Source organism: Mesoplodon bidens (genome assembly GCF_964165515.1).
Source record: "Mesoplodon bidens genome assembly, chromosome: 4".
NCBI classification, from domain to species: domain Eukaryota; kingdom Metazoa; phylum Chordata; class Mammalia; order Artiodactyla; family Ziphiidae; genus Mesoplodon; species Mesoplodon bidens.
Window position 1 is genome coordinate 112,247,547 of NC_138160.1, and position 10,030 is coordinate 112,257,576.

Consider the following 10,030-nt stretch of genomic DNA (forward strand, 5'->3'; position numbering starts at 1 on the left):
ATACATCTATATTTTCATTTGATCCTCATAAAAGTCTTATGAGATTGAGAAAGGATGCCCAGGATGACACACCAGAGGTTTCTCAGCAGAAATCATGTCTTCCTGGAGTCTCAGGCAGACCCACCCCAGAAGGTCTCACCTTGGGAAGAGGGGGCCTCATCTCAAGGACAGGTGTGCAAGAGGCTTCCAGAGACACTGGGACATCATCTCTCTGCTGGGCCAGCCAGAAGGCAACAGCCAGGCACCAGACTGACCCTTTTAACCCCAGAAGTCTCACATGAGAAACTCTTCTCATGGATGTGTAGGGGAGGTGTGGACATACACTCTATACATCAAGGAGAGTCTGCTAAATGCATGCAGCGGTATCAGTATTTCACAGGGCTAGCCTACTGAAACTTCAGAACTATTGTATTCATAATCATGTAACCTTTGATTATGAACGAAATAGTTCTGAAAACAACAAATGTCATCATAGAATTGCCCTCCCCTAGACCAAACAAAATGAGCATAAAAAAGTAAAAACCTATGAATATTTTTCACCAAAATTAACCAAACAAGAAAGCAGCATAACTTAAAACAATACACTTTAAAAATCGGTGGAAGGGAAGAAACAGAAGATTCTAACATTGCTCCTCAACTCTTTAGCCATACTGGAAAGGCATCAACATCTGAAACAGTCTCTCTATTTACCCCCATATCTGGCAAACAGCAGACAGGGTGAAGGTCTCTATTTATTTCCCTGTTCAAAGATTTTTGGCAACTACTGTAGAGAACAAATGGATGAAACAGAAAATGGACAACAAGGCTGATTACTCTGAAAGAAGTGAGACCTGCTCTATGAGAAATGCTAAAGGGAGTCCTTCAGGCTGAAATGAAAGGACAACAGCAGGACTTCCCTGGTGGTGCAGTGGTTAAGAATCCGTCTGCCAATGCAGGGGACACGGGTTCAATCCCTGGTCCAGGAATATCCTATATGCCACGGAGCATGCTCCATGTTCCACAACTACTGAGCCTGCATGCCACAACTACTGAAGCCCATGTGCCTAGAGCCCATGCTCCACAACAAGAGAAGCCACCACAATGAAAAGCCCACGCACTGCAACGAAAAGTAGAGAAAGTCCATGCACAGCAACAGACCCAATGCAGCCAAAAATAAATAAAATAAAATAAATTTATTTTAAAAAAAAGGACAACAGCAATGCAAATCCACATGAAGGAATAAAGAACATGGAAAAAGGGAACTACCTAATAAATATAAAAAACAGTATTAATAAGAGTGAGGAAATTAATACCAATCTTACAGAAAAAAGGATTATAAGAGAATACTATAAACAACTGTATGCAAACAAATCAGATAACCTAGATGAACTGAACAAATTCCTAGAAACACAAATTATCAAAATCAACTCAAGAAGAAATAAAATCTGAACAGACTTAAGTAAAGAGATTGAATTAATAAACAAAACCTCCCAACAAAGCCCAGAATCAGATGGCTTCACTGGTGAATTCTACCACATATTTAAAGAAGAATTAACACCAATCCTTCTCCACTTCTTCCCCAGAATAGAAGAGGAGAAGACACTTCCTAACTCATTCTATGAGGCCAGCATTACCCTGAGACCAAATCCAGACAAAGACGTCAAAAGAAAAGAAATCTATAGACCTAATCCCTTATGAACATAGATGTAAAATATTCGACAAAATACTAGCAAGCCAAATCCAGCAGTATAATAAGAGAATTACATACTGTGACCAAGTGGGATTTATCCCAGGAATACAAGGGAAGTTCAATTTACAAACATTAATCAATGTAATACAACACATTAATAGAATGAAGGTTTTAAAAAATGATCATATAAATTAATGCAGAAAATCATTTGATAGGGAATTCCCTGGTGGTCCTGTGGTTAGGGCTCCATGCTTCCACTGCAGGGGGCACAGGTTTGATCCCGGGTCAGGAAACTAAGATCCTGCAAGCCGCGCAGTGCAGCCAAAAATAAAAATCATTTGACAATATCCAACACCTTTTCTTGATAAAAACAAAACACTCAACAGACTAGAAATAGAAGGGGAACTCCCTCGACATGACAAACGGCATCTATGAAAACCCCATAGCTAGTGTTATACTCACTGGTGAAACTGAAAGCTCATCCCCTAAGATCAGTAACACGACAAGGATGTTCATCTGGCCACTCTGTTCAACACTACTGGGAGTTCTGACCGTAATAATTAGGCGAGAAGAAGAAATAAAATGTAGCCAAATTGTGAAGAATAAAATAAAGCTACAGTAATCAAAACACTGCAGTACTTGCAGAAAGACAGACATATAGATCAATGAAATAGAATAGAGAGCCCAGAAATAAACCTTCACATACATAGTCAAATGATTTTTTTTTTTTTTTTAAATGCCAAGACCGGGCTTCCCTGGTGGCGCAGTGGTTGAGAGTCCGCCTGCCGATGCAGGGAACACGGGTTCGTGCCCTGGTCCTGGAAGAACCCACATGCCGCGGAGCGGCTGGGCCCGTGAGCTATGGCTGCTGAGCCTGAGCATCCGGAGCCTGTGCTCCGCAACGGGAGAGACCGCAACGGGAGAGGCCACACAGTGAGAGGCCCGTGTACCAAACAAACAAACAAACAAAAAAACCAAGACCATTCAAGGGGGAAAGGACAGTCTTTTCAACAATGCTGCTTGGAAAACTGGATGTCCACACGCAAAAGAATGAAGTTGGACTCTTACCTTTTACACCATATGCAAAAGTTAACTCAAAGATGGATTTAAAAAAAAAACTAAACATAAGAGCTAAAACCCTAAGACTTTTTAGAAGAAAACATAGGGGGAATTCCATGACACTGGATTTAGAAATGATTTCTTGGATATAGCACAGGCAACAAAAGAAAAAACTAGATAAATTGGACTTACCAAAATTAAAAACTTTTGTTTATGTCAATTACATCTCAATAAAGCTGGGGGAAAAAGTTTTGTGCATCAAAGGACATTACCAAGAGATGAAAAGGCAACCTATAGAATGGGAGAAAATGTTTGAAAATCATATTTCTAATAATGGGTTAATATCCAAAATATATAAGGAACTCCTACAACTCAACAATTAAAAAAAAATTTTTTTAAAGGGCAGAGGACTTGAGGAGACACATCTTCAAATAAGATATACAAATGGCCAATAAGCACATGAAAAGATGTGCTAATCATTAGGGAAATGCAAATCAAACCACAAATAAGATACCATTTCACACCCAATAGGATGGCTTTTATTCAAAACAAAACAAAACAGAAAATAATAAGTATTGGTGAGGATGAGGGGAAATTGGAACTCTTGCGCATTGCTAGTGGGAATATAAAACAGTGCAACGGCTACGGAAAACAGCATGGCCTTTCCTCAGAAAAACCAAACACAGAATTACCACATGATCCAGCAATTCTAGTTCTAGGTATACACCCAAACAAATTGAAAGCATAGACTTAAACATATTTGTACACCTATGTTTACAGCAGCATTATTTACAATAGACAAAAGGTGGAAACAACCCAAGTGTCCATCAACAGATGCGTGGATAAACAAACTGTGGTATATATACACACAATGGAATACTATTCAGCCTTAAAAAGAAATGGAGTTCTGAGACATGCTATAGCATGGATGAGCCTTGAAAACATTGTTAAGTGAAATAAACCAGACACAAAAGGACAAATACTGTATTCCATTTATATGAGGTACCTAGAATAGTCAAATTAATAGAGACAGAAAATAGAATAATGGTTCCCAGGGGCTAAGGGGGAAGAGTTAATGGGTAAATAGTTTCAGCTTGAGATGATAAAAAAAACTCTGGAGATGGATGGTGGTATTGACTGCACAATTTGAATGTACTTAATGCCATTGAATTGTACACTTAAAATGGTTAAAATGGGACTTCCCTGGTGGCGCAGTGGATAAGACTCCACACTCCCAATGAGGGGGCCCGGGTTCCATCTCTGGTCAGGGAACTAGATCCCACATGCATGCCACAACTAAGGAGCCCATGTGCCACAACTAAGACCCAGTGCAACCAAATAAATAAATAAATAAATTTTAAAAAGCTTAAAATGATAAATTTTAGGTTACATATATTTTACCATAATAATTTTTTTAAAAGAATTGTTCAAGTATAATGGAAATAAACATTCTTAAATAATTCAAGCAATAAGGTACCCATGAATCCTTTTTGAAAGAAACTATTTAAAAATTAAAGCCAGTCCATTATTAAATGAATCCATTCACAACCCATATAACAAAGAGCTAATTTACCTAGCATAAAAAGATCTACTACAAATGAGTAAGAAATCAACAACCCCAATAGAAAATTGGGCAAGAAATATAAATAATACACAGGTATTGAAGCATAGATGACTTTTAAACATATGAGAAGATTCTATACCTCTCTCCTAATAAGAGAAATACAAATGAAAACTATACTGAGATATCATTTTTCACCTGTCCATCCATCCTCCTCTCTGTATAAATGCAAAGAAAAATGTATCTAATTATATTTTCCTAATATCAGTAGTAATAACTTTTAGATAGTGGGATATGGGGAGCTTTTTAAAACATTTATTGTTGTATTTGCTATAGTGTTTATATTCCTTATAATGAGCATGTATACATTTTTAAGTAGCTTTAGTTAAAAAATAAAACTGGAAGTAAATATGCAAGATGAGGACAAAGATGAATTATCTTCTTCTGTGTAATTTTCAGTATTTTTTTAGACTCCTCCAACCCCCTCCCAAACTTTCACATATTTTAATGTATTTCAACTCCTGATAGGACAAACTTCCAGTTTTATATTTCTTTTTGACATTCCTGCCTTCATACATACATCGTCCTCCTTCATCTCTGATTATCCTAATTCTATCCCTGTTCAAGGTTCACCTCAAAGCACATCCTCTTGGGAGGCACTATAGCTTATTGGCTAAGTGTACACACCTGGTGCAGATATGTGGTCCCTGAGGTCCAAAAGTAGGCTTCTCCACTTACTAGTTCTATAAGTTTGAGCAACTCACTTAACCATTCTGAGACTCAGTTTCCTCATCTGTAGAATAGATTATCGATCTCATTAGGTTTTTAAAAGGATTCAACTGGATCATGCGTGTAAAGTACACAGCAGAACTAAATTTGTGTTGAAAATAATATTGCTATTCCTCCTGACACCCCCCCCATGTAATTATTGACTCTACAAATAATTAATCTTTGTTTTCTGTTTGGTTTCATGAGGGGAACTATAACTACCTTTGGGGGGAAAGACAAGTCTTCTACCCCTAAAGTAGTTAAGTAGTACATTCACTTTACATTTGGTAGCTTTTCTTTTTGTTCAATAGATATTTTTACTCATTCATCCCTTAATGAGAGGCAGACCCCTCAGGAAAATATAATTCGTGATGCCCACACTGACTTCTTTTTCTTTTTAGTCCAAGCAGATTAATGGTACCTGGGCTTCTCGAAAGCTTTGGTAACAAAACATGTAAACTCACTTACTGTCAGCCTCCAGCCTTCACAGTGAGATGGGTTTGGGCTGTCTGGTGTCTGGGATTAGTGAAGGAAATGTTTGACCTATGAGAAAGCTCAGTAGTAGTCATGATTTGTGTTCAAGCCTGTTTCAATGGGATAAGCCAATGTTGGACCAGAAGAGCTCTGCCCTCTCACAGGTGATTCACTCAAACAGCAAGTCTCCACAGCAAGGTCATCCTATGCCACCCAGCTCTCCAGGGGCACCTTGCTCAGGGAGAAAGAGATATCAGAACAAGAGTGCCTTTTGGTGTGCTAACTTCTTTTTCGTACAGAATGACAGAGATTTCCATCTGTATTGCCAAATATATGTCTTTCCCTTTGGGAACACTTATAAAAGACTAGTCCTTTTCCCCAGAAAACCAGGGACACCCAAAGCAAAATTATTTACCTTTGATTGTTCAAGAACAGTTGCTCACTCCCTCTATATTTTTTGACTTTTGCCTCCTCCTCAAGAAAGTTAAGAGATATTTTTGCTATTGGCAGGTCGTATTTTTCTAGAGGCAAACAGTTATAGTATTGAGTTCTAAAGTGAGGTTTGAAGGTTATCCATGGAACAAGCGTTTTATAAAGACACTGGCTCACACAGAGGGCATAGCTGATAGTTTAATAGTAAAGCAGAACATATCTTATGAATGGGAAAGTGGATAGAGAGGTCCCCTGCCCACCTGACACCTCACCCAACATGGGCAGAACCGAACCCCTACACAACTTGGTCCTTTTCAAGATTCTCCAACTCAGTGAAGGACATCATTGTGTCAGTTTGAGTCCGCCTAGAGCAGACAGCAAGATGGTATTAAATGTGTGAGTTTAATGGGAAAAATGTTCATGAAGTGTAAAGAGGAGAGGGAGCAAGAGAAGGCAGAGAGAGACTCAGACCATGATGCAGGTATGTCCCCTGTGAATGGGGAGAGGGAAGGAAGGAGGATTAGGTAGGAAGATCCTCAGACTGCAGAGCTCTGAGAAAGTGCTGGCCACACTGATGGGAAGCCCCAGAATAGATTTCCTGTTGGAGGAGTCCCACCTTGGGCAGAAATGGCCTGGCTCTTGTACCCACACTGTGATCATTCATTGGCTGGGAGCAGCCAGAATGTGAGGTCTTGTGTAAATACTGCAGTGGATCTGAAGGTGCAGTGGTTGGAGGCTCTCAGCTAACTATGTTCATTGTAGAAGGGTCTCTTGAAGAGAGATCTGAGTACCTACATTCCTGCCACAATCATTCATTCAATTATGCAACCTGGGAGTCATGCTTGGTATTTCCTTTTCCCTTATCTCTAAGACCCAATCCATTGCTAAGTTCCTGACCATTTTACCTCCTAAACAGCTCTCACATCTGTCCATTTCTCTCCGTCTCCCCTACCACTACCACCATCATCTTGCTCCCAACAGGTGACCATCTTTCAATCCATTCACCACACAGCAGACAAAGCAGTCATTTCAAAACACAAGTCAGATGCTATAACCCCTTGCTTAAACAACATCAGTGCTCATGGAATAAAGACCTAAGTCCTGAGCATGACCTTCAAGGCCCTACCTGTTATGGCTTTGCCTTACTCTATAGCCTCCTGTGGACTTGGGTTCTTCTTATGGCTCAATTGACCCTTTGAGTATCAGATAGACAATGGTTCAGATCCAGCCTTCTTCCAGTTCCCCAAATGTTCCAAGTTCTTTCCTGCCTCAGGACCTTTGCACATGCTGTTTCCTCCACTAATTATCTCTTCTCCAAGCCCATGCCCCTTTACCCAGTTAACTAATCCTCATTCCTTAGCTCCCAGTTCAAACAACCCTTCTTCTGAGAAGCCTTCTAGGACCCCGCCCCCCCGGGAAGTTCAAATCCTTCTCATAGAATGAAATGCCCTTTGTAACATTTAGGACGGTATTCTATAATTGACTGATTATTTGGTTGTCTGACTACATCACTAAAGTGTGTTTCCTGAGGGCAGAGACTGTGTCTATTTTCACTTATTATTGGATCCCGAGGATTAGCAGAGCAGCTGTATTTTGCAGTTGCCACAAAATACTTGTTGAATGAATGAAGTATCTAAAAGAGTTTTTAAATTTTTTTCCTTTTTATTTGAATCACACCAGATGTTTTCTTTTCTAACCATTTCTTTCCATTTATACTGTTCTCTAGCTGTGTTGCCTGATCTCCTCCACCCCACCCCCATCCCCACTCTCTGCCCATGATAAAGTTTTTGAGTGCTGGCCTTGGACTTGGATTTTCAGGTCTTCATTGATGAGCACTACAGGCCTGGATAAAGTGCTTGCTGCAGAACTTGCTATTGCATAAGATTGTATTCTAGATTTAGAAGCTCAGGGAGGGTAAGATAGAAAAGTGAGTTGCCCTCAAAGAATTGGGATACAAAATCAAGTCAATCAGAGCAAAGATATGCTTCTTAAAGAGAAATAAGGACTCCAGGACTTACAAGGCCTAACAATACTGTTATTCAGTAAGGCCTTATTTTATCTAAAAAAGAAATGTGTCCATCTGAGAAGGAGCAGCCCATGTAGCATAATAAAAAAGATGTGAGTGTTGATCAGGCACCATCCCAAGGAGAAGAGCCAGCCAGGCCAGCAGGAAAGAGTGCCCAGTACCCCCAGCAGGTCATTTGACCTTTGCTGTGGAAGACACAGCAGGCTACCCAAGGCTGATATCATTAAACATTTAAGGCAGATAATTCACTCTTCTGATTCTATTTCAAGCTCGCCAAGCCACTTTCTGACAATTAGGCTCCAAATTGCACAGTTCAAAATGCACAGAAGAGAGTGCATTCATCAGGCAAACTCTAGAGTCTGGTGTTCTGAGCGGTTTTGCTTCTAACAGGAATAGTTAAGCTCCAGGTTTTGGAATCAGCCTTTATTTGAACTCTGACTCTACCACTTATATACATATTAACTGTGTGACCTTGGGGATTTCCTTCATTTTTTTCCCCCAACTGAAAAAAAGATCGCAAGGCACTACAGGACTGTAGAGAGAATTAAATGAGGCAATGTATGTAATGCACTTAACATAGAGTCTAGCAAATAGTTAATGAAATCAATAAGTTTGCATCCTGATTTTACACTTCGCTGATTTTTAGTCAACGCTGGAACACTGAAAGATGAAATTTTTGACCCCACAAGGTTGAAGACCAAATCTAGACCTTGGGAAATCACCAAGACTCCAGGCTAGCCATCACCTCCTGGCACCTCTCTGTTCCCATGTGTAACATCTATAAAAGGTAACCAGGATTTGGCTTTATCTTCTTGTGACTTTTTTTTTCTCTTTTCCTGCCCCTCATCTCCCAGGCATACTTTTTTTTTTTTTTTGCGGTACGCGGGCCTCTCACTGTTGTGGCCTCTCCCGTTGCGGAGCACAGGCTCCGGACGCACAGGCTCAGCAGCCATGGCTCACGGGCCCAGCCGCTCCGCGGCATGTGGGATCTTCCCGGACCGGGGCACGAACCCATGTCCCCTGCATCGGCAGGCGGACTCTCAACCACTGTGTCACCAGGAAAGCCCCCCAGACATACTTTTGATGTAGCTTTAGCTCTACTTTGCTCTCACGGAGTCAAGAATTATTGTGCTGTAACAAGGAAGAGGCTCCAAGGCTTGCCTTGATTTTTTTTTTTTTTTTCCTTTTTGCTTCATACCACAGACCAAAAGCACCTATCTTCTGGAGGGTTTGAAACGTGTTTTTCTAAGGTCATCCTTTGGCCTGCCCCACTGCCCCACCTGCTCTTGAGGGAAAAACTGCAAGGACACATGAAAAGACACAACATCAGTCACAGATCAAGACCTCCATCACGCAGGGAATGTGCCCAAATTACAAACAGGCAAACCAAAGTGACTCTGGCAGATTAAGCAGTTTGTTTTGTTTTTCTGTTCCAGTTATCACACTGCTCTATGACAAAAAAATAACAAAGAAACACATGGCAAATTGTTTTTTGGGTATGGAGTCTTGACAGTGTTTTTCGGTTTCTATAGAAGTGCTTACAAAAGTATTTTTCAGCTGTCAGTGGCTGATGCTGGACAGAGCTCTAGAGACTTCTGTCAAACTTTGTTAGCAGTGGCATAATTATAGGGGTTAATTGTCAGGCTAAGTGTGAGGTGCCTTCCAAAAAGACTGCAGTGCCCTCCCCATCCTCCCCTCCAGTTCTTCTAAGTGAAGATAAGACAGTTCGACCTTTGAAAACTATCCTTTTATCAACTGACCATTAGAGAATGTCTATCACGCATCCAGAAAAACAATGACTTGGTCATTGTAGGAACCCACCTACAGCCTAATAGAAAATACCAAATATTTTCTCCCTTATATCGTTTCATTTAATTCCCACAACCCTGAGGTAGGTATGGTTATTATCCCCATCCTACAGGAGAAGAAACTAAAGCTAAGGGAGTAAATATTTTGCTCCAAATCACACAGCCAACAAGTGCCAGAGTCAGGGCTTTAACCTGGAATCTCTAAATCCTCGGGTATTGATAGGCACCACTCA